General features: G+C 43.6%; 1 protein-coding gene across 1 annotated transcript in view; it reads left to right on the top strand.

Moving 5' to 3' along the window:
- The window catches only part of ap1m3 (adaptor related protein complex 1 subunit mu 3), a 112,578-nt gene that overhangs the window by 11,369 nt on the left and 77,269 nt on the right, over window positions 1–23,940 (top strand). The window lies entirely within an intron of this gene.

Below are 23,940 nucleotides of genomic sequence, written 5' to 3'. Positions count from 1 at the left end.
CATGCAATGTGATTTAAAAGAGATCTACGTTTCCGGCACTCAACGATCGGACGACAGAACCATAGATCTACGTTTTTGGAAAACAATGTGTTAAGTGCAAGTTCCGGCTCAATCAAGTCAGCTATGTTGGTAATGTGTTCACAAGTGATGGGCTCAGAAGCCATCAGTGAAATGCCAGTGCCAGCAGATGTCCCAGCCCAAAGATTCCTTGGGATGGTCATCTACCTCGGAAAATTCAATCCAAACTTCAGCCAGCTAGCGGCTCCACTGCGACAGCTCACGCACCAAGGCACGGAGTGGACCTGGCATGAACAACAGCAAACTGCTTTTGAAACACATGTCCAACACTCCTGTTCTTACGTTCTATGATGTCCGTAGGCCAGTGGCACTCACATGTGATGCCTCACAGGCTCGGCGCTGCATGTTTACAGGAAGGGAAACCTGTAGCATATGCTTTGCGGACACTTATTGACACAGAAACCAGGTATGCTCAAATAGATAAGGAGCTGTTAGCAGTGGTGTTTACATGTTCAAAGCTTTAACAACTTCATATACGACAAGCATGTGACCATCGAAACTGACCACCAGCCCCTGGTCACTATAATAAAAAAGCCCATACATGCAGCACCAGCGAGACTTCAAAGGATGATGTTACAATTACAGAAGTATGACATCACTCTGGTATACAAAAGTGGAAAACAAATGTATCTGGCTGACACTGTCTGGAGCTCCTCAGAGTACCACAGTGCAGCACGCTGATGAGGAGGACACTCTGTCTGGAGCTCCTCAGAGTACCACAGTGCAGCTCCTCAGAGTACCACAGTGCAGCACGCTGATGAGGAGGACACTCTGGCTGGAGCTCCTCAGAGTACCACAGTGCAGCTCCTCCGAGTACCACAGTGCAGCACGCTGATGAGGAGGACACTGTCTGGAGCTCCTCAGAGTACCACAGTGCAGCTCCTCAGAGTACCACAGTGCAGCATGCTGATTAGGAGGACAGTTTTGATGTGATGACAGTCAGCTACATATCCTCGTCTCGTCTGGAGGAATTAAAGAGACACACAGCAGATGACAAGACCTTGCCGACTCTGTTCTTTCATCAGACACGGATGGCCTGTCAAACAGCGCAGTCTCCCACATGCCGTTCGTCCCTATTTTCCTTTAGGAGACGAGCTGGTCATTGATGATGGTGTCATAATGAAAGGTAATAAAAGTCATTCCTCAGTCACTACAGCATGAGCACATCAGCATAATGCACAGAGGACATCCTGGTATGGAGGCCACTAAACGGAGAGCAAGAGGCATAGTTTTCTGGCACAGACAACATCAACAATACAGTCATGCTCTGTGTGTAACATCACAAAATGTCACCAGCAGAAAGAGCCACTCAAACTACATTGAGTTCCAGACCTGCCTTGGTCTACTGTAGCAGTGGACCTCTTTGAATTGCACAGCCAGCAGTACATGGTGCTAGTGGACTCATATTCAGGCTGATATGAGATTGATCGACTGTATGATATCACCTCTGCAACAGTCATCACAAAGCTCAAGAGACACTTTGCGGTTCATGAGGCGCCCCACACTCTCATATCGGACAACGCCAGACAGTTCACTAGTCAGCGCTTTAAGGACTTTTCTGCTCAGTGGGACTTCACTCATACAACTAGCAGCCCTGAATACCCACAATCTAACGGGTTGGCAGAGAGGGCCTTTCGCAGTGCAAAACAACTCATGGAGAAGTCTCACAGAGATGGATCAGATGTGTTTCTCAATCTGTTGAATCTCAGAAATGTACCATGTGATGCGAAGCTTGGATCTCCTGCACAGAGACTTATGTCAAGACCGACATGCACCAGGCACCACGCTCCCCGTCACAAGGAAGCTGCTCGAACCACACTTGCGTCAGCCACAGTAGGTGAAAGCCCAGCTGCTCAATAAGAGACTGTCACAGAAGCGGTACTTTCACTACTTTGACAAATCCACCAAACTGCTTCAACCTCTGATGGAAGGACAAAGTGTCGGGTTGCAAACCCCACAAGGTTACAACCGGACAGGGATGGTGAAGGAGCTTTGTAAAGAGCCCAGATCTTACCTCATCTGTTCAGAAGGAAAGCTCTACAGGAGGAATCGCCGACACATTCTGCCGGTATATTATATTAGCGAGTGTATTCAGACTAGGGGTGCACCGATATATCGGTCGGGTATCGGTATCAGCCGATAAGTGCCTTGTTGACTGACATCGGCCTATCGGCCGATAAGCTAGAATCTGCCGATGGCAGTGGCCGATGAATATAATCTGGTCCACACGTTCAAACTTTGAAAAGTTTCAGTCAAGCGACCTGCACAACGCCGCCCCCACACACACACACACGCTACTGCATCAAAGTTACTTATGATTAACAAAGGCATTCGTTTTGTGGCATTAACGTTATATAGTTACACGTTCAATAACATCAGCATATTATTTACCCGACCATAGCAAGCATTACTCATTCATATCTCTCACTTCCTTCCTTTGCTCAGAGAGCCCGTACTGAATTGTACCCACTCTGCAATATGTTAATAAAGTTTTCAATCAGACAAATTTATAGAAAAGCTTTTATTATAACATTCGTTGCAGTAAAATCATTATGCCTCGTTTTAGTACTCCTGCGGAGTGCTGGTAATCTACTCGTGGGCCGCGGGGAGCTAACGTTATTAGCTTTGTTGTTGATCTCGTGAAAATCAATGGCGGACTTCCCGGAAGTAAAAAACGAATAAGCGCTTGTCGATTGGTGGTAAGAACAGCGGGAGGTGGGTGCTAGCGGTGTGACGTAATTGGAAGAATCGACTGTCAATCAAAATTGTTCTGTTGATACCTGACAGGACTAGGGGTGCACGATATTGATTTTTTGACCCCGATACCGATAACTTTCTGCTCCTCAAGGCCGATAACCGATAACGATAACCGATATTTATTGTATTATACAATTCTTTTTAAATGTAGATTCCTGTAGTTTTGACCTAACCAGATTTATCATGACATGAGCGTTACTACTATGAACAAAACAAAGCCAAGACAACAGTTTTGACTGATAAAGTGACCATATTTATTTGTCCAAATAAATATAATTTGAATCAGAAAATTCACAATCCGTCAACAACTTATAATACATCTAACCTAACAAGTCACCTGCAACATCACCACCGCTACGATGGTGTGTTAAAGCCTACGACGACGCGCGAGCAGCTAAAGCTGCTGTGAATCCAAAGCCAGCTACAAAGGAACCTGCGGCGCTTGTACCTATTGACGAGGCGTTTGCTAAATTAAAGAAGTTTGACAGAAATGACCCAAGGGCTCAAGCCGCTAGCTTTTAAGCAGTGCTTGGTGGTGCAAATTAACCTGGCTACTACGGAGCAATAAGCTTTAGCTGCTCGCGCGTCGTCGTAGGCTTTTAACACACCATCGTGGTGATGTTGCAGGTGACTTGTTAGGTTGGATGTATTATAAGTTGTTGCCCTTTTCCCTCCTCGTGGAACTTCTGCATTGCATTTGTTACAAATAGCAAGCAAACTTTTTTCCTCTGAAACTATTCCCATACTACTGACGCCATCTTTGTTTACATCCTCGCTGCCCCTGAAACTTACGTGGCTACGTCACAGCCAAGAAAGGGCGCGCTGGATTTGTGTAAAACGCCCTCTTCCTAAACCACACGCTATCAGTCGTACCACTGTACTGGCAAAACGGGAGGAGCCTACAGAAAAAACAAACACCCTTCATCCCAATTCACCCACACCGCATTTTCTTTTTCAAAAAAATATATTATATATTATCGGAGCTATCAATAACGTTATCGGGATGACGTCATAATTCCCGATAATTATCGTGCATCCCTAGACACGACACATGCATTGCAAACTCAGATTATGGAGATATTACTGGAGAACATGGAGCTTTGTTTGAGAGAGATACAGTGAGTGCTGTCTCTTAAACTCTTAAAACTCATAAACTTTTTTGTCTTTTTAGTCAAGTTAGTCTGTTGAAGATGAAAGCCAGTGGGTATTGTATGACTCAGACTTCAGCAATAATCATGAGCATTATAAAATATATAAAAAACACACATGGCATGATGGAATACCATAAACATATTTCTTGATGTTTCCTTTTTTAAGTAAGTAAAGAGGCCTATGTTAATATCTGTGAGCACAATTTGTAACACAAAAAGAGAGACGTGTAGCCTATTTATTTATTTAATATTTTATTTATACTTTATTTCTATACATTTGTCTGATTGATTGATTGATTGATTGAAAACTTTAACAGATTGCAGAATGGGTACAATACAGTACAGCTCAATACAACAACAGTGCTAAGACTGGAGGATGAAGACCAGAAAAAGACTTTCGGCTTTTTTACATAAGGGTCCTCTATTTTCAATTCATCAAAACATTTAGAGACATACAAATATACAGTAGTTTCATTACAAAAAAAATTATTTTTATTTTAAATTTCTTTTGGCCACAAATATCGGTATCGGCCGATTGTGTTAGTTGAACAATCGGTATCGGTATCGGCCGCAAATGTTCATATCGGTGCATCCCTAATTCAGACCAACTTCCAACAGCATGTTAGACGCATTTATATGACCCGCTGCTTGCGGAGTTTACATAGAAACAGCGCGACTCACAAGAGGAGTTGTCGCAGGCTGTAGAACGCAGGGCTGAAGAGCTGTACAATTGAAGGTGGGGGTATCTGGCTCAGCCCCTCCCTTCCGTGCACTGTCGAGTCCTGGTTCCAGGCAGAATCACGAATAGTGGTTTCATCATTTGTGCTGCTAAATGGGATGCAGCCGTCCCCGCCATGTGCCCTCAAACTGACCCCTGTTCCTATTGATTGTAAAGAAGTCTTTAATTGTCATGCACAGTCATTAACACATGCGAGATGGCGACACACAGGAACACACACACACGTATGCATTGAGTCGCCAATGAAATGCATCTCTGCACTTGACCCATCCCATCGTCCTTCTCCCCAATGGCAGCTGGGAGCAGACATGGGCTGCGGCGTGGGCGCAGGGAGAACATGCAAATTCCACACAGAAAGGCCTGGGAGATACCTAGTGATGCACCGATGTGAAAATTGTGGCCGATACCGAATTGTCATGCACAGTCATTAACACATGCGAGATGGCGACACACAGGAACACACACACACGTATGCATTGAGTCGCCAATGAAATGCATCTCTGCACTTGACCCATCCCATCGTCCTTCTCCCCAATGGCAGCTGGGAGCAGACATGGGCTGCGGCGTGGGCCGCGCCCGGGGAGTCGGGGACCAATCCATGTGCTCCTGTCCGTCTTCGTCAGGGACGCGACAGCATTAGCGAATTGTTCTACATGTTTTTCCATTGGGTTTATCTTATTGGGAGGGGAAACCCTTGCGAGCACAGGGAGAACATGCAAATTCCACACAGAAAGGCCTGGGAGATACCCCACCTAGGTACATGGCAACGCGGCAACCTGGTCCCCAAGCGGGAATCGAGCCCAGGACCTTCTAGCTGTGAGGCGGCAGTGTTAACCACTACACCACCGTGCCGCAGTTCCTTGTTGTCGTATACCTCTGTATGTCCTACTAATCGACCTTGGCCGCATTGTTGTTCCAGGGCCCATATTTAGAAATTCCAGGGCCCAACAGTAGAAATAGCGAGGTGGGTCTTGTGTTCAACCCACACATAGACTTGAGAAGAGCGATAAAAGTGCATTCTCCCTTTCTGTGTGTGTGTGCACGTCCGCGTCTTATCTCTGGTCTTTGGAAGTTTGATAGTATTTACTGAGGATGGACAGATAATATTGATATTTAAACATTTAGAATGTTTTGATTTCGAAATAGTAGCGTGTACAGGCGAGAAATGGCAACGTTTTTAGTGAATTGCACGTATTGCTGCATAGCGTAGTTTTCTGGGATTAGACGGGATTACTCTAAACCTATAGACATATTCACCACGGTATAAAACGGGAATGTATGGATGAAAAAATTATTTCTTTAACACTGAACGATAGATAGTCGATGTCAAATGGGCCATAGTATTGTATCCATAGCTATAATATAGAATATAGTTATAGCCCTGCAAACACAGCCACGTATTCCTATATTTTAGAGCGTCTGCCTTTTAACAACACATCACGCATATCGCTGTGGCGTCCATTGAGTTAAGTGTGGGGTCGCCAAAAAAAATCCTAAATAAAATGGGGCCGTGGTATAAAAAAGTTTGAGAACCCCTGAGCTGCACTGACGGGGAGGTACTACCTGCAGTGGAAAACAAGGTACCAAAAGCGATTAGAGTCGAGTAGGTACTGTACCATGCAGTGAAAAAGCGGCATACGGTCCAACAGATGTGTATATTGGACTACGCGCCTACGCCTATATTTCCCCCAAATCTTAAAAAACACATCAGTATAGTTTTCTAAAAAAGTCCAGTATGATTGAGCAGGATATGTTTTTCTTTTAGTTTTTACTTATTCTTTTTTTCTTTTCAAGACACACAGAACAAGAAATCACAATACAGTAGACTTAATAATAGAGACACTAACAACAATAGCACTAACAATAATAACAACAATAATGACTAGGGGTGCACGATATAGATTTTTTGACCCAGATAACTTTCTGCTCCTCAAGGCCGATAACCGATACCGATAACCGATATTTATTGTATTATACAATTTTTTTTAAATGTAGATTCCTGTAGTTTTGACCTAACCAGATTTATCATGACATGAGCGTTACTACTATGAACAAAACTAAGCCAAGACAACAGTTTTGACTGATAAAGTGACCATATTTATTTTTCCAAATAAATATAATTTGAATCAGAAAATTCACAATCCGTCAAGCGTCAACAACTTATAATACATCCAACCTAACAAGTAACCTGCAACATCACCACCGCTACGATGGTGTGTTAAAAGTAGAGCTGGGCCGTTAACAGCGTTAACGTGCTGCGTTAACGCTATACTAATATCGCGCGATAATATAATTAACGCATTAATCTAAAAAAAAAAAAAAATTTACATTTTTCTTTTTTACCTTTATTTACCCAGGGTAGGTTCGCTGAGCACAGATGCTCTTTTTCAGGAACGCCCTGCTTCACATTCACACAGTTCCATTCACACCTGGGAGCTGCCCAGTACAACCACAGTTGACACCATTGGCCACTGAGCAACTCCACTGGAGCAGTTGATTCAAGCCATGTCACATAGTTCAAGTTTGAAATGATTCTTTCTGTTTTGCTCCTGAGAGTGTGCTAGATACTGTACTGTACTGGTAATATTATTTATTTGTGTTAACTTCTGTAAAGTGTCACAGCCAACTAAGTGACACTGGGTATGACATCCTGATCTTATATATGATTATGGGGAATGTCTGTAGATTCTTCCTGGACAATGGAATAGAAACACGTTATGTGTAAACACATTTTAAGTGCCACAAGTCAACGAGTGACACTTTGTATAAAATTCATATGTTTATTATATATGATTGGAGCTATGTATATGACCTGTATACTCTTTATACACTTATAAAACTATGTTACAGTTAATGTGCAGTCGGAGTGAAGAGCAGGCCTGAGCTGAGAGCAAGTCGGCACAGTTTAACCCTGTCCTGTCTGCATAAAATAAAACCAGTATGTGCATATATATGTGTACACTGTATACTATATATATATGTGCTGTATTATACATGTATGTGTATACACATACATGTACTATGTACATGTACTATCTACTATGTACTGTGTACTATGTACTCATGCTGGAGATGTGAGTTGCTTTCACTTCAATACTGCTTGGTCTGTCTCCCTCCCTCCTCTCCGGCCGGCAGACGCATTAAACTGGTTAACCCTTTGTGGGGTCTGAGTGAGATGGGGAGTGAAGGGACTTTCCACAGCAGAGAACAAAGGGAGTCTGTTCCAGTGAAAACGTTACAATTACTTTCGAGTTACGGCCTAGTGGAGTAAAATGGGAGGAGAGCCAGTCCCCACGAGCCGTGCATTGACTGGCTGGTGAAATGACATCACGGTGACAGCGCTGTATTTGGACCAATAAGCAGAAGAGATCTGGGGCCCTTTATAAGGGCCAACTGGCGAGAGACAGGCAGAATTTTTACACTGAGCTGGAGAGATAGGAAGAGGCACAAGCCGCGCCAGATCAAACTTTTTAGAGAGATGGAGATCCTGCTGCCAGACACTGGGCACAAGCCGAACCAGATGAGATGTTTTGTTCTGTGCATATTTTAACTGAAATGGACACTTTCCACTTCAGTCTCTTCTTGTAACTAGCTTTTTCTAATTAAAAATACCTCTTTATAAATATCCTTTGTATCCTTTCTTCACACCAGACGGCCGGACGGCCGGGTAAGCATGAAATGTGTTTTGCCTTGTAACTTCACCCTTTGCGTTTTGATTAAAAAGACGGGTAAGCATGGAGATGTATTTTTGCATTGTAACTTTACCAGTAATAATAATAATAATAATAATAATAATAATGTGCCTGTAATGTGCTTGATTTATGATGTAAAAAACCTCCTGAGTGTGGTTTTCCCCAGACGGAGGAGGAGGAGGAGAAATAGGATTATTGTGATTAAGGAGAAAGGTGGGTTCGGCAAGCCTGGTTTTATCAAGTAATGCCATACAGTAAACTCTACGGCGAACCGAGTAGATTAAAGCGAAATAAAGAAAAGTAAATATACCCCGCAACTCCAATCAATCAACTGTATTACTGGAGGGGACGGGGGGTGCCTGTGTGTGAGCCGAGGTCTGCTGAGTTTAAGCCCTGAACGTTATAGACAAATTTAGTCCTAGATGTCCCACACTTCGCGGGACGCTGCTTGAAGCTGGGATTCGGACTAATGAGTTATGGGATAATCAATCTGACCTCGGTTTACGACCGGTGCTTAACATGGCGTCCCTGGCGATGTGCATTTATACTAACCAAAATAGGTGCTAAACGGCCGAAGAAGACAGGACTACTGTCAAAAGCCTCTGCAGTAAAATTAAATTACAGATTTGGCAAAAATTAAAGTAAAAAGCTCTACTGGCGACTCGAGTGGAAGGCTCTACTCGGGGATATCACAAATGAATAGAAAGCTCTATCTTGGTGATTAAAGCAACGTTTACTCACAACTAAAGGGTAACATAATGTTTATAGAGCTCTGGGGGGAGTTACAAGTGCAGCATAATTTCGTGCTTTGCCCACAGGAAGCGAACTGGCCCTACCCAAGACGAGAGCCAACTACTCACAGAGAGACACTGTTTGTAAGGTGGGGAGACTGGATGTGAAGCGAAGTCAAAACGACCGTTCACAGAAAAGCGAGGGCTCCCTAGCCCAGAGACACTGTTTGTAAGGTGGGGAGACTGGATGTGAAGCGAAGTCAAAACGACCGTTCACAGAAAAGCGAGGGCTCCCTAGCCCAGAGACACTGTTTGTAAGGTGGGGAGACTGGATGTGAAGCGAAGTCAAAACGACCGTTCACAGAAAAGCGAGGGCTCCCTAGCCCAGAGACACTGTTTGTAAGGTGGGGAGACTGGATGTGAAGCGAAGTCAAAACGACCGTTCACAGAAAAGCGAGGGCTCCCTAGCCCAGAGACACTGTTTGTAAGGTGGGGAGACTGGATGTGAAGCGAAGTCAAAACGACCGTTCACAGAAAAGCGAGGGCTCCCTAGCCCAGAGACACTGTTTGTAAGGTGGGGAGACTGGATGTGAAGCGAAGTCAAAACGACCGTTCACAGAAAAGCGAGGGCTCCCTAGCCCAGAGACACTGTTTGTAAGGTGGGGAGACTGGATGTGAAGCGAAGTCAAAACGACCGTTCACAGAAAAGCGAGGGCTCCCTAGCCCAGAGACACTGTTTGTAAGGTGGGGAGACTGGATGTGAAGCGAAGTCAAAACGACCGTTCACAGAAAAGCGAGGGCTCCCTAGCCCAGAGACACTGTTTGTAAGGTGGGGAGACTGGATGTGAAGCGAAGTCAAAACGACCGTTCACAGAAAAGCGAGGGCTCCCTAGCCCAGAGACACTGTTTGTAAGGTGGGGAGACTGGATGTGAAGCGAAGTCAAAACGACCGTTCACAGAAAAGCGAGGGCTCCCTAGCCCAGAGACACTGTTTGTAAGGTGGGGAGACTGGATGTGAAGCGAAGTCAAAACGACCGTTCACAGAAAAGCGAGGGCTCCCTAGCCCAAAGACACTGTTTGTAAGGAGGAGAGACTGGATGTGAAGCGCAGTCAAAAAGACCGTTCACAGAACTGCAAGCTAACTAGCTCGCCATCGGCTAACAAACCAGTGCTAACACGATGTCTCACAATCATTCCCACATCATAGAGGAGGAATTACCCTCGGATGAGGGATTGGGAGTGTCTATACCCGACCTGGGTCTGGACTACCTAGGAGAACGGGAGGAACACCCAGAGTCCCCTGAAACGTTTGCGGGAAGTGAGGAATTCACAGAACCAAGCAAATCACAATACCCAGAGCTGCCGGCTGTACAGCAGGCAGTAATTGGCACAGAAAATAAACCTTATGGTTGTGACCAGTGTGGAAAGAGCTTCAAGACGAAGCGTCACCTTAAACTACACCACGTGGTACACACGGGAGAGAAACCTTACTGCTGTGACCAGTGTGGAAAGAGCTTCAAGACGAAGCGTCACCTTAAAGGTCACCACTTGGTGCACACACAAGAGAAACCTTACTGCTGTGACCAGTGTGGAAAGAGCTTCAAAACGAAGCGTCACCTTAAACTACACCACGTGGTACACACAGGAGAGAGACCTTACTGCTGTGACCAGTGTGGGAAGACCTTCAAGACGAAGAGAGAGCTTAAAAGTCACCACTTGGTACACACAGGAGAGAAACCTTACTGCTGTGACCAGTGTGGGAAGACCTTCAAGACAAAGAAAGAGCGTAAAGGTCACCACTTGGTGCACACACAAGAGAAACCTTACTGCTGTGACCAGTGTGGAAAGAGCTTCAAGACGAAGCGTCACCTTAAACTACACCACGTGGTACACACAGGAGAGAAACCTAACTGCTATGACCAGTGTGGAAAGAGCTTCAAGACGAAGCGTCACCTTAAAGGTCACCACTTGGTGCACACACACGAGAAACCTTACTGCTGTGACCAGTGTGGAAAGAGCTTCAAGACGAAGCGTCACCTTAAACTACACCACGTGGTACACACAGGAGAGAAACCTTACTGCTGTGACCAGTGTGGGAAGACCTTCAAGACTAAGGCAGAGCTTAGACAGCCATGCAGGGTGCCAACCTGCAAAACTGGAACAGTTAAAGGTTATGTGTCTTGCTCAGGGACATTTCGACACACTACATGGGACAAGCTGGAATCGGACCAGAAACCCTCTGATTTCCAGACGACCGCTCTGCCTCCTGAGACACTGCTTATGCAGGCTGAGAATGCGGTCAAGACGGAAGCGTCAATTAAAGAGCAAGGGTTGAATCATGAAGATCCTCAACGTGAACAATCCATAGATCTAGACCACAGGGAACTGACGGTGGAGGAATCACCACAAAATGAGGAGAGTGATGACGACTGGATGGTTATGTGTGTGGTTATGTCAGACCTGACATTTGAACCCATAAATGGAGACCCTGTTCTGCCACAGGATATTGGAAATGGACAGAACCAAGAAGACGATGTAGTCATTTTTCCTCTTTATGAGGCGCAAGGCTCCACCTCAAAACGAGTATCTCCCTCCACTGACATAGAGGCGTTCAACTCTCTAGACGAGTACCTAAAGGCCAAAAACATCAATTATGAGCACTGTTCCATTTTCTATGGCCCAGAAGAGGAGGATGGTGACATTCAGATGAAGGATCAGAACCCGAGGCCACAGATGACACCTTCAGGTGAAACTGAGTCTGAGCCTGAACAGGATGGGGAGCTAAATACCTCTGAAACTGAACACAGTTCTGATTACTCAACATATTGAGTAATAGCTCAAGAGAAGCTAGCACAAGGAAACGCTAGCTCACCAAAGGGGCTTCAAAGGCCCAAATGATGGAAAGAGAAGCAAGGACCCCCGGTCAAGATCCAGGGGAAAACATGGGGGAGAAACTAACCCCAGAGCAGCAAGCAGAGATGAGGGCAACAAAGGGAGAAATTACCTTCTGGGGCCCTGACACAAGTGACTCAAGCAAGTGCAAACTGCACTTGACATACAGCTCATCTGTCAAGAGGAATAATATAAAGTGTTATTGTCATTTAGGAAGAAACATGACATAGAATACTACATGCATTTTGTATATATTCTAAGTATAATATGTAAAGATGTCCGTCCTTGCTCTAAACCCAGAGTAAAGTAAAGTGAATTTGTAGAAGGTTCTACTCAAAGAAAGAATCACACTTAAAGTATATTTTTGTGATTGCAGTGAAAGATCACTCATGACTAAAAAGTTACGTAATGTTTTCTTACAGTCAAAAACGTAGAAGGTTCTACTCAAAGAAAGAATCACACTTAAAGTATATTTTTGTGATTGCAGTGAAAGATCACTCCTGACTAAAAAGTTACGTAATGTTTTCTTACAGTCAAAAACGTAGAAGGTTCTACTTAAAGAAAGAATCACGCTTAAAGTATATTTTTGTGATTACGGTAAAAAGGTTTACTCATGACTAAAAAGTTACGTAATGTTTTCTTACAGTCAAAAACGTAGAAGGTTCTACTTAAAGAAAGAATCACGCTTAAAGTATATTTTTGTGATTACGGTAAAAAGGTTTACTCATGACTAAAAAGTTACGTAATGTTTTCTTACAGTCAAAAACGTAGAAGGTTCTACTTAAAGAAAGAATCACGCTTAAAGTATATTTTTGTGATTACGGTAAAAAGGTTTACTCATGACTAAAAAGTTACGTAATGTTTTCTTACAGTCAAAAACGTAGAAGGTTCTACTTAAAGAAGGAATCACGCTTAAAGTATATTTTTGTGATTACGGTAAAAAGGTTTACTCATGACTTGAAGTAACTAAATGCTTACTTAAAGTCAGAACTTAAGTAGAAAAAACTCTACTTTGTGAATAGCAGGCTGAAATAGCCATTGCGAGCAGGCTGAAATAGCCATTGCGAATAGGAGCGAATAGCAGGCTGAAATAGCCATTGCAAGCAGGAGCGAATAGCAGGCTAACTAGCCATTGCTAACAGGACGAGGCTACTCACATGAACAGACAGGTATATGATAACCTTGGACATGCCGGAAGTAAGAGGATGTTGGTATACCTGAGAACCAACAACATTCTCATACCTAAAGCCAAATAAAGAGCGAGAACAGTCCGAAAGGCCTGTGAACAATGTGCGCTTGTGAAGGTGCGCTGGTAAAGGGACAAAACCTGAACCAGTGCCACACTCTTAGACGGGGGGGGGGGGGCTGTCCCCCGGAGCCAGCGAACGACGCAGCGGATGGCAAGAAGGAATATACTGACTCAGGTCAGAAATCGGAACTGGAGGAAGACCGGGATAGGTCAAGCTCCAGAGCATCCTCAAGGTCCTCATCTAGACCTCCCAGACCTCCCAGACCTCCCAGACCTCCTAGACCTCCCAGACCGGACAGAGAGACATCGGCCTGGACCCAGGTTACAGGGCGACGAGAGCCCTGAATGGACCTGAAAGAGAGAAAAGAAATGAGTCCTCTGTGGACTGTATCTGTGATGTCCTGCGAGGCCTACGGACAGGGTCACACGATAGGTCAAGCTCCAGAGCATCCTCAAGGTCCTCATCTAGACCTCCCAGACCTCCCAGACCGGACAGAGAGACATCGGCCTGGACCCAGGCTACAGGGCGACGAGAGCCCTGAATGGACCTGAAAGAGAGAAAATAAAGAGAGTCCTCTGTGGACTGTATCTGTGATGTCCTGCGAGGCCTACGGACAGGGTCACACGATACAAGCTCCAGAGCATCCTCAAGGTCCTCATCTAGACCTCCCAGACCTCCTAGACCTCCCAGACCGGACAGAGAGACATCGGCCTGGACCCAGGCTACAGGGCGACGAGAGCCCTGAATGGACCTGAAAGAGAGAAAATAAAGAGAGTCCTCTGTGGACTGTATCTGTGATGTCCTGCGAGGCCTACGGACAGGGTCACACGATAGGTCAAGCTCCAGAGCATCCTCAAGGTCCTCATCTAGACCTCCCAGACCTCCTAGACCTCCCAGACCGGACAGAGAGACATCGGCCTGGACCCAGGCTACAGGGCGACGAGAGCCCTGAATGGACCTGAAAGAGAGAAAAGAAATGAGTCCTCTATGGACTGTATCTGTGATGTCCTGCGAGGCCTACGGACAGGGTCACAAGACCAGGCCAACCACACGTCAATAGAGGACTGCTGCTACAATTCTCGGGGACCCGTGGGGGTCGCCCGAGAAGTGACAAATCAACCTACCTCAAACTATGGGAGAGATCCAAGAGGTCAGAGGGGGTGACCCCAAGATGACCAAGATGACCAAGATGACCAAGATGACGAAGACGACAACAACCTGGGTGCATCGGCCGGGAACAACAGATGCAAGTCTTCCCGCCGGATACCAAGCAACAACGTGACCCCTATCCTGTCGAGCCGTCCAGCCAGGGAACGACAGATGCAAGTCTTCCCGCCGGCTACCAGGGTAACAAGGTACCAAGATGGCAGAGGGGGTGTGGAGAGTCACAGCCACGTGACCCCACAATCGCCATCTCGTCCCCCAGTACAGACGCCATTAAGACAATGGAAAATGACCGACCAGGATGACAGAGGGGGTGTAAAGTGTCACAGCCAACTAAGTGACACTGGGTATGACATCCTGATCTTATATATGATTATGGGGAATGTCTGTAGATTCTTCCTGGACAATGGAATAGAAACACGTTATGTGTAAACACATTTTAAGTGCCACAAGTCAACGAGTGACACTTTGTATAAAATTCATATGTTTATTATATATGATTGGAGCTATGTATATGACCTGTATACTCTTTATACACTTATAAAACTATGTTACAGTTAATGTGCAGTCGGAGTGAAGAGCAGGCCTGAGCTGAGAGCAAGTCGGCACAGTTTAACCCTGTCCTGTCTGCATAAAATAAAACCAGTATGTGCATATATATGTGTACACTGTATACTATATATATATGTGCTGTATTATACATGTATGTGTATACACATACATGTACTATGTACATGTACTATCTACTATGTACTGTGTACTATGTACTCATGCTGGAGATGTGAGTTGCTTTCACTTCAATACTGCTTGGTCTGTCTCCCTCCCTCCTCTCCGGCCGGCAGACGCATTAAACTGGTTAACCCTTTGTGGGGTCTGAGTGAGATGGGGAGTGAAGGGACTTTCCACAGCAGAGAACAAAGGGAGTCTGTTCCAGTGAAAACGTTACAATTACTTTCGAGTTACGGCCTAGTGGAGTAAAATGGGAGGAGAGCCAGTCCCCACGAGCCGTGCATTGACTGGCTGGTGAAATGACATCACGGTGACAGCGCTGTATTTGGACCAATAAGCAGAAGAGATCTGGGGCCCTTTATAAGGGCCAACTGGCGAGAGACAGGCAGAATTTTTACACTGAGCTGGAGAGATAGGAAGAGGCACAAGCCGCGCCAGATCAGACTTTTTAGAGAGATGGAGATCCTGCTGCCAGACACGGGGCACAAGCCGAACCAGATGAGATGTTTTGTTCTGTGCATATTTTAACTGAAATGGACACTTTCCACTTCAGTCTCTTCTTGTAACTAGCTTTTTCTAATTAAAAATACCTCTTTATAAATATCCTTTGTATCCTTTCTTCACACCAGACGGCCGGACGGCCGGGTAAGCATGAAATGTGTTTTGCCTTGTAACTTCACCCTTTGCGTTTTGATTAAAAAGACGGGTAAGCATGGAGATGTATTTTTGCATTGTAACTTTACCAGTAATAATAATAATAATAATAATAATAATGTGCCTGTAATGTGCTTGATTTATGATGTAAAAAACCTCCTGAGTGTGGTTTTCCCCAGACGGAGGAGGAGGAGGAGAAATAGGATTATTGTGATTAAGGAGAAAGGTGGGTTCGGCAAGCCTGGTTTTATCAAGTAATGCCATACAGTAAACTCTACGGCGAACCGAGTAGATTAAAGCGAAATAAAGAAAAGTAAATATACCCCGCAACTCCAATCAATCAACTGTATTACTGGAGGGGACGGGGGGTGCCTGTGTGTGAGCCGAGGTCTGCTGAGTTTAAGCCCTAAACGTTATAGACAAATTTAGTCCTAGATGTCCCACACTTCGCGGGACGCTGCTTGAAGCTGGGATTCGGACTAATGAGTTATGGGATAATCAATCTGACCTCGGTTTACGACCGGTGCTTAACAACTTCTGAATAAAACAACTTATTAAACACAAGTACATCTTATTGAACATTATTTTGATATTTCATTACCAATTATCATAGCAAAACAGCTTTTTCAAACAGTCTGTAATGCATTTTGGAAACGGGAGATGGGCTCATGGTGTAATGGGCCACCTGGCCTGAGAAACATAAGGAGGAAAGAAAAAGTAAGGACTTACTTCTGGTCATTTGGGTAGAACACACATATTTTGAATGCCTTCTGCAGGTTTTTTTTTTTTTTTTGAGCCATTTTAATCTAGATTAAATCCAGGATTGCAGATAGATTAATCTAGATTAAAAAAATTAATCTATGCCCACCTCTAGTTAAAAGCCTACGACGACGCGCGAGCAGCTAAAGCTGCTGTGAATCCAAAGCCAGCTACAAAGGAACCCGCGGCGCTTGTACCTATTGACGAGGCGTTTGCTAAATTAAAGAAGTTTGACAGAAATGACCCAAGGGCTCAAGCCGCTAGCTTTTAAGCAGTGCTTGGTGGTGCAAATTAACCTGGCTACTACGGAGCAATAAGCTTTAGCTGCTCGCGCGTCGTCGTAGGCTTTTAACACACCATCGTGGTGATGTTGCAGGTGACTTGTTAGGTTGGATGTATTATAAGTTGTTGCCCTTTTCCCTCCTTGTGGAACTTCTGCATTGCATTTGTTACAAATAGCAAGCAAACTTTTTTCCTCTGAAACTGTTCCCATACTACTGACGCCATCTTTGTTTACATCCTCGCTGCCCCTGAAACTTACGTGGCTACGTGGGAGCGCTGGATTTGTGTAAAACGCCCTCTTCCTAAACCACACGCTATCAGTCGTACCACTGTAGGCCTACTGGCAAAACGGGAGGAGCCTACAGAAAAAACAAACACCCTTCATCCCAATTCACCCACACCGCATTTTCTTTTTCAAAAAAATATATTATATATTATCGGAGCTATCAATAACGTTATCGGGTTTATCGGGATGACGTCATAATTCCCGATAATTATCGTGCATCCCTTATAATGACAGTACGAATAGCAAAGACATAACATCATAAACTATAAAAGTACATGAACAGACTACAAAAGACAAACAACAAAGACATGGCTCAAATATTTTCACATGTTGTACTATATAGTTTTTACTTATTCTGTCCCTTAGTGGAAGATACCGTAACTTTGCTCTAAAAATATACATATTGGTATCATATCGGTCAGGCCCTGATTCCAATCCAGACTTTGACCACCGCTTATACGGGTGAATCAGACCCCCCCCACACAATTAAAACCAGAGTTGGCTTATTTTGTCATCCAACAGACCCGGCTGAGGGTGAAACATAAGCTTTGCTTTAGATTCCCAGACATACCTCAGGGATTGTCCCAATGCTACGACCGTCACAGCTGCCGAGCGATCAGGTATTTACCAGGAGTCTCTCTGCTCTCACCCTATCTTTAGTTCCACCTCCTGCAGCTAACAGACTACAAACGAGGGCTGATACAGCGCTTGAACCGAGGTGTAGGCTATGTTTTTTATGGAACGCTGCTCTCTCAGAATTCTTTGAATGTCTTCTTTGACTTTTACCATTTTTAGCAGACATGTGCTCACATAGTGCACCTGTCCTTTTCCCCTCAGAGTCAAAACATACCCTTTTTGGTTGGTGTTAAATGTATTTAATATTTTTTTTCTATTTAAATAAATCAAATATATGCTAATTATAGCAAATGTAAGCTTTGCAACACGAGTCATTATAATACTGCACTTGGTTTAGGTCAGTGATTCCCAACCTGGGGTCCGCGGACCCCCTGGGGGTCCGCCAGGGGGCGCAGGGGGTCCGCCAGACCACAGATGATTTGAGTTTTTTTTTTTTTTTTTTTATATTATTTTCTTTTTTCTTTCAGAGAAATATTTAATTAGCATATTTTTATCATCAGAAGCATGAATAGTCTCTCCACTACAATAAAAAATAAAGATAAATAAATAAACATCTAGACATGATTTTTGAACGTTAACAGTAGGCTACCGGGTAGCCGCTAAAACGCGAATCAGTTGACTATCACTTTCTGTAGCTAGCCTAGCACGCTAGTTAACTTTCTCGGCTCGTCTGCAGTCAGCTGCCAGAGGCGAAAATGTGTGACAAACGAAAAGGAGATGACGGCAGCTCATCTGCAAAAAAAGTTAGGACCTACAGCAATCGCGAAAATTACATCACCATGGGCTTCACTGAGGGACCAGACAAACGACCTGAGTGTGTGATTTGTGGAGAAAAGTTGGCAAACTCGAGCCTGAAGCCCAGCAAGCTGAAGAGACATCAGGCGCAGGGTTTCCGTTAGAAAAAATTGTTGCCGGTCTCCGTGACCTGCAAGATTTCAATCTACCGGACAAATGAGATTAATTCCGGTCATAGTTTATTGAGTTTTAAAACAATTGATAGGCAGGCTATATAAAGAATGTCATCCTCAAGGCATGTAGATTTATAATATTATTACTTAAAACTAGGCTACTTTTGCGTATACAGTCATTAATTAATATATTCCAAATAAAATAAGTCCCTCGATACTCCGTGCTGCTGCTGACTTGAAATAAAATAGACCGCGTATCTGTGGGCAGTCGGTCCGACACTAAACAGCAGTCTGTTATAATCATATTTTTATGAGCTAACGAATTCCGTTATATTGGACATTTGTATTAATTATATCAAGCGAAGAACTGCGAAAGCAGAGAGACGGCAACATATCGTGGTTTGCGTGACGACTCTCTCCACCTCGCAACGACTTATTTGCAAAGAGTATGGCGCTGCAGAGAAGCTGATTTAGCTGTTATTGGCTCTTTTCTGGGAACCGCACAGCAGCGCCCCCCACCCAACATTGGCTGAAAATGGCTGAATTGGAGTACTGCTGGAATACTGCATTGTGCTGTTGCCTCTCTGGCTCTGCAGCTTCACATGCACTCGCACACCCAGCACTAAGCTCTCGCTGACGACGTCGTTGTCATTATTAGAAGCAACGAGGAAACAAATGTAATGATCGTTTCGTTCATCGCATAGGCTATTTAATTTTAGCCTATTTTAATACAATTCAAATAATCAAATTGTGCTTAGACTCTGGGAATTATTTTCACCGGACATTAAGACCGGAGATATTAAATATGTCGGACTTAAACAGATTTTGCCGGTCAAATACCGGTAATTACCGGCTAACGGAAACGCTGATCAGGCGTCTAAGCACCCAGAAACCGTTGGGAAGGATCTGGACTTTTTTCGGAGGAAAGAACAGTCTCTCAAGGCGAACAAGCCCGTTGATGTTAGAGTAGCGTGGAGCAGGGGTGGCAGTGATTTACAGAAGGCTACCGAAGCCTCCTTTGAGTGTTCGCTTTTAATTGCAAAAGCAAAGAAACCGCACAATATTGGCGAGCAGCTCATCAAACCAGCCTGCATCAAAATGGTTTAGAAACTGTGCGGCCCACAGGTGGCGGATAAACTAAAATCAGTACCACTCTCGAACAATGTAGTGAAAGACCGAATTGATAAGATGTCAAGTGATTGCGAGCAGCAGCTGTCAGAAAAGCTTAGAAAGGGTCCATTTGCCATACAACTTGATGAAACTACAACTGTCGCAGACGAGGCTGTGCTCATCGTTTATGTGCAATATATCGAAAATGAGGATCTGAAGCAGGACATTCTCATGTCAGTCAACCTTATTTGATAAGGATAAGGATATTTTTACTGCAGTGGATTCTTACTTCATTCAACATAAATGCAAACCGTTCACCATTAGGGCCTGATTTGAGAGGATGAATACAGGATTTGAATATTGGCCAACATTTTGAAATACATATGGTGCAAGATTAGATTTGTTGATTGAAGGCACAAGTCAAAGAAGCATAGTGGGTCTAATTATGATGCATATGCCTGTGTATAAGCAGTTTGTTATTAAAATGACAAAAAAAAGGTATTAAACCCAGCTAGGACAGATTCTCTCTGCTACTGATTGGAATTTCCTGTCTCATATTTAGTTTAATTGTTGCATTGATTTGTTCCATAAATGCAAACCGTTCACCATTAGGGACTGATTTGAGAGGATGAATACAGGATTTGAATATTGGCCAAACATTTTGAAATGCATATGGTGCAAGATGAGATTTGTTGATTGAAGGCACAAATTAAAGAAGCATAGTGGGTCTAATTGTGATGCATATGCCTGTGTATAAGCAGTTTGTTATTAAAATGACAAAAAAAAGGTATTAAACCCAGCTAGGACAGATTCTCTCTGCTACTGATTGGAATTTCCTGTCTCATATTTAGTTTAATTTGTTGCATTGATTTGTTCCATAAATGCAAACCGTTCACCATTAGGGCCTGATTTGAGAGGATGAATACAGCATTTGAATATTGGCCAAACATTTTGAAATGCATATGGTGCAAGATGAGATTTGTTGATTGAAGGCACAAGTCAAAGAAGCATAGTGGGTCTAATTGTGATGCATATGCCTGTGTATAAGCAGTTTGTTATTAAAATGAAAAAAAAAAAAAAAAGTATTTTATGGTATCTTATTAGGAGGGGGTCCGCGAATTTCATCAGAGATGTTTGGGGGTCCCTGGGGGGAAAAAGGTTGGGAACCACTGGTTTAGGTGACGCAGAAAGGGAAAGTACCTCCTCCATCTGTGTATAGAAGATCATCACTTTAAATATGTATTTAACTGGCACACTCGACATTGTTGCAAATTAGGGCAACCTTAACTTTTTTCTAGTTAAAATAAAGGTTTGAAATTAATTAGGGTCAATAGTATTCCGTACAGAGTAAAATATGCAACCAACAGACTAAAATAAACTGGATTTTACATGTGAAACTGTATATAAATTGTTTACAAACAATCCAAAATGTTTGTATTACTCATATAATTTATTTATGTAAAATAAAAGTTTTTGGATGATGAGCAAACAGCATTTCACACCTCATCCTCAATCAGACAGCGGCGTAAACTGCTTGATCATCTTGACTTGATATTTAAAACATCTCCAGTTTCAAAGCATTATTGAGCAAAAGCGGACCTATTTAACAAATTATGACCACTTAATAATCACTTCATACAGGCTAAAATACTATGAGAAGCACACATTTAATATAAATGTACGACTTTGTTGCAGTCTCGTTCCCGGCGCACGCCTTCAAACTGTTTGGAACATATTGAGCACATCTCACAAACTGCTCAAATCTTGATGAGACTAAAGCCAAACATTTTCATTTAACTACCTGTACAACATCAAATCTACATTAATCAATATGCCCATTCGCTTGCTGTGTGAATTCTACAAACAATGGGAGCTGGGAGGCTTAACTACAGCCCTTCTGAATAATGCAGACTGTCAGGAGTCCAGGGCATGTGCGATGGGGGCTTCAGGTTGTGTGTTCTTGGGGGACAAGCATGCTATTGACCCCCCCCCCCCCCTTCATTTGCTGTGTATGTGGCACAGGGCGGCACAGTGGTTAGCACTGCTGCCTCACAGCAAGAAGGTCCTGGGTTCGAACCCCAGCAGGGGGCCTTTCTGTGTGGAGTTTGCATGTTCTCCCTGTGTTCCCGTGGGTTTCCTCTGTCTGGGTACTCCAGTTTCCTCCCACACCATAAAGACATGCATGGTAGGCAGGGACTACAGATGGAACCTAGCTAATTAGCTAAAATCTGGCACATTTACATTGATGTGGAAACTGAAGATGTTCATTAATGTGCACTGTCCCTGGGTAAAAAAAAACAAAAAAAAAAACAAGTGTGTGAGTGATTCGGAGAGGAACTTGACTCATTGTAGACTTGGCTATTGTTTCACCATGATGACGTTGATATTGCATACTGTATTTTGTCGTAGCCTGCACCCTGATACATCATAAGTGTTGGTGTTGTGAGTTATAGATTACTTTAAACAATGTGGTCTGTTGTCTCCATTTAGGCTTGTACACAGGTCACAACATGTTTACAGGAACGTTTTGGAGTTGTATTTGGAGTGTATTTCGTGACTGTTGGGAACTAGGCTACACTGGCACACCTATTTCCAGTGAATGATGCTAAGATAGGCTAACAGTGCGGCTGTTCCCTAAGCCTAATGCATGCACAGAGAAGAAAAAGGTATGTATCTGCTTGTCTAACTCCAGGGTAGATGGCAAATAAGCACATTTCCCAAAAAGTTGGCGTGTTCCTCAGTCAGTATCTTACAGTTCACAAAATTCTCATCTCACGTGCGAGTCATTCAAATACTGGTCAAAACCAAGGAAAATCTTGTGATATGATATATTGGTCACCCAGCACTGCTACAATTGGCTCTCTGAATCACCAACGACAGACATACAGCGCACCTACCATTTTAACCCATGACGCTTCAGACGTATGCTGTGGGCTATGAGTCGCAAATTCATTCATGGACGTTTAGTCACGGATGTTTGTGTCGGGACGTTTTGTCAGCGGGGCTGTCGTAGAGCTGTCAAAATTGGCCAAAAATTACATTTGCCTATTCCTTCTAAAAGGACACATGGGTTCGAACCATTCGAAGATCTGTTATTGCGCATTATGTCCAGATGGAGAACAGGTGTTATGCTAGATTGAGAACAGGCTGTCTCAAGGTGTGATAAACATGTAACCATATCTTTTCCTTGACCTGAAATGGTAAATAGTAATCAAATCATTGAGGACCTGCATGACGCTTCTGTCTCTTCATTATTCAATATCTAGAAGTTTTACCCTGAGGGATGATTTTAAATAAAGTGCTATTTAAAAACTGAAAAGTAGGCTACATTCTTGACGCTAGAACTCCCAAAACGCTAGTGCTGTGCTATCATTAAAAAATAATGTTAGGCCAGCTTGCATACAAGTTTGTCTCGAGATTGTCGTCTAGTGTATTTCCAAACGTGGCGTTTTAGATTGCTCTCTCCACAGCCGCGTTCTGAACTCTCTATTATTGGCAGGTTCTTCAGCCCAAGAAATAAACCTACATTTAATTTTCACTCCACTAAATGAATGTCGTGTACTGTGTAGGGCTGTCTTAAATACTTCGAAGCTTCGAAGCTTCGTTCGATGGCACAAGCTTCGAACATTAACAAAAAAAATTGAAGTTAAAAAAATAAAAAATATTTTTTTTCAACTTTTTTTTCTTCAAATTTTTATTTTTTATTTTTACTTTGTGTGTGTGTGTGTGTGTGTGCATGGGGCCATTGGGTGGGGCCGGGGGACAAATACACTGGAGGAAAGGAACCCAGCTCAGCACTGCCCAAATTATATCATCACTATTGCCTGTTTGAAGGATATCATCCACACCACCTACACGCCTATTCTCAGTCCTTGCCCCACAATGGTGGAATGAACTACCCACCCCAGTTAGGACAGCCGAATCCCATCCAATCTTTCGCCGTCGACTAATGACGCACTTCTTCAACCATTATCTAAAAAAATAAAAAAAATAAAAAAAATCTAACCCTAACTACCGTAACCTTACTGTCATGCACTTGTCCTAATAAACTTACCTACACTGTAACACGCAACACTTTGATGAATATTGTTACTCAGCTGATAGAGTTGTGCCCTTCCTGAT

Source organism: Notolepis coatsorum (genome assembly GCF_963971535.1).
Source record: "Notolepis coatsorum genome assembly, chromosome: 3".
NCBI lineage: Eukaryota > Metazoa > Chordata > Actinopteri > Aulopiformes > Paralepididae > Notolepis > Notolepis coatsorum.
The sequence above is the reverse complement of the archived record's forward strand: the minus strand, read 5'-3'. Positions and strand labels throughout refer to the sequence as shown.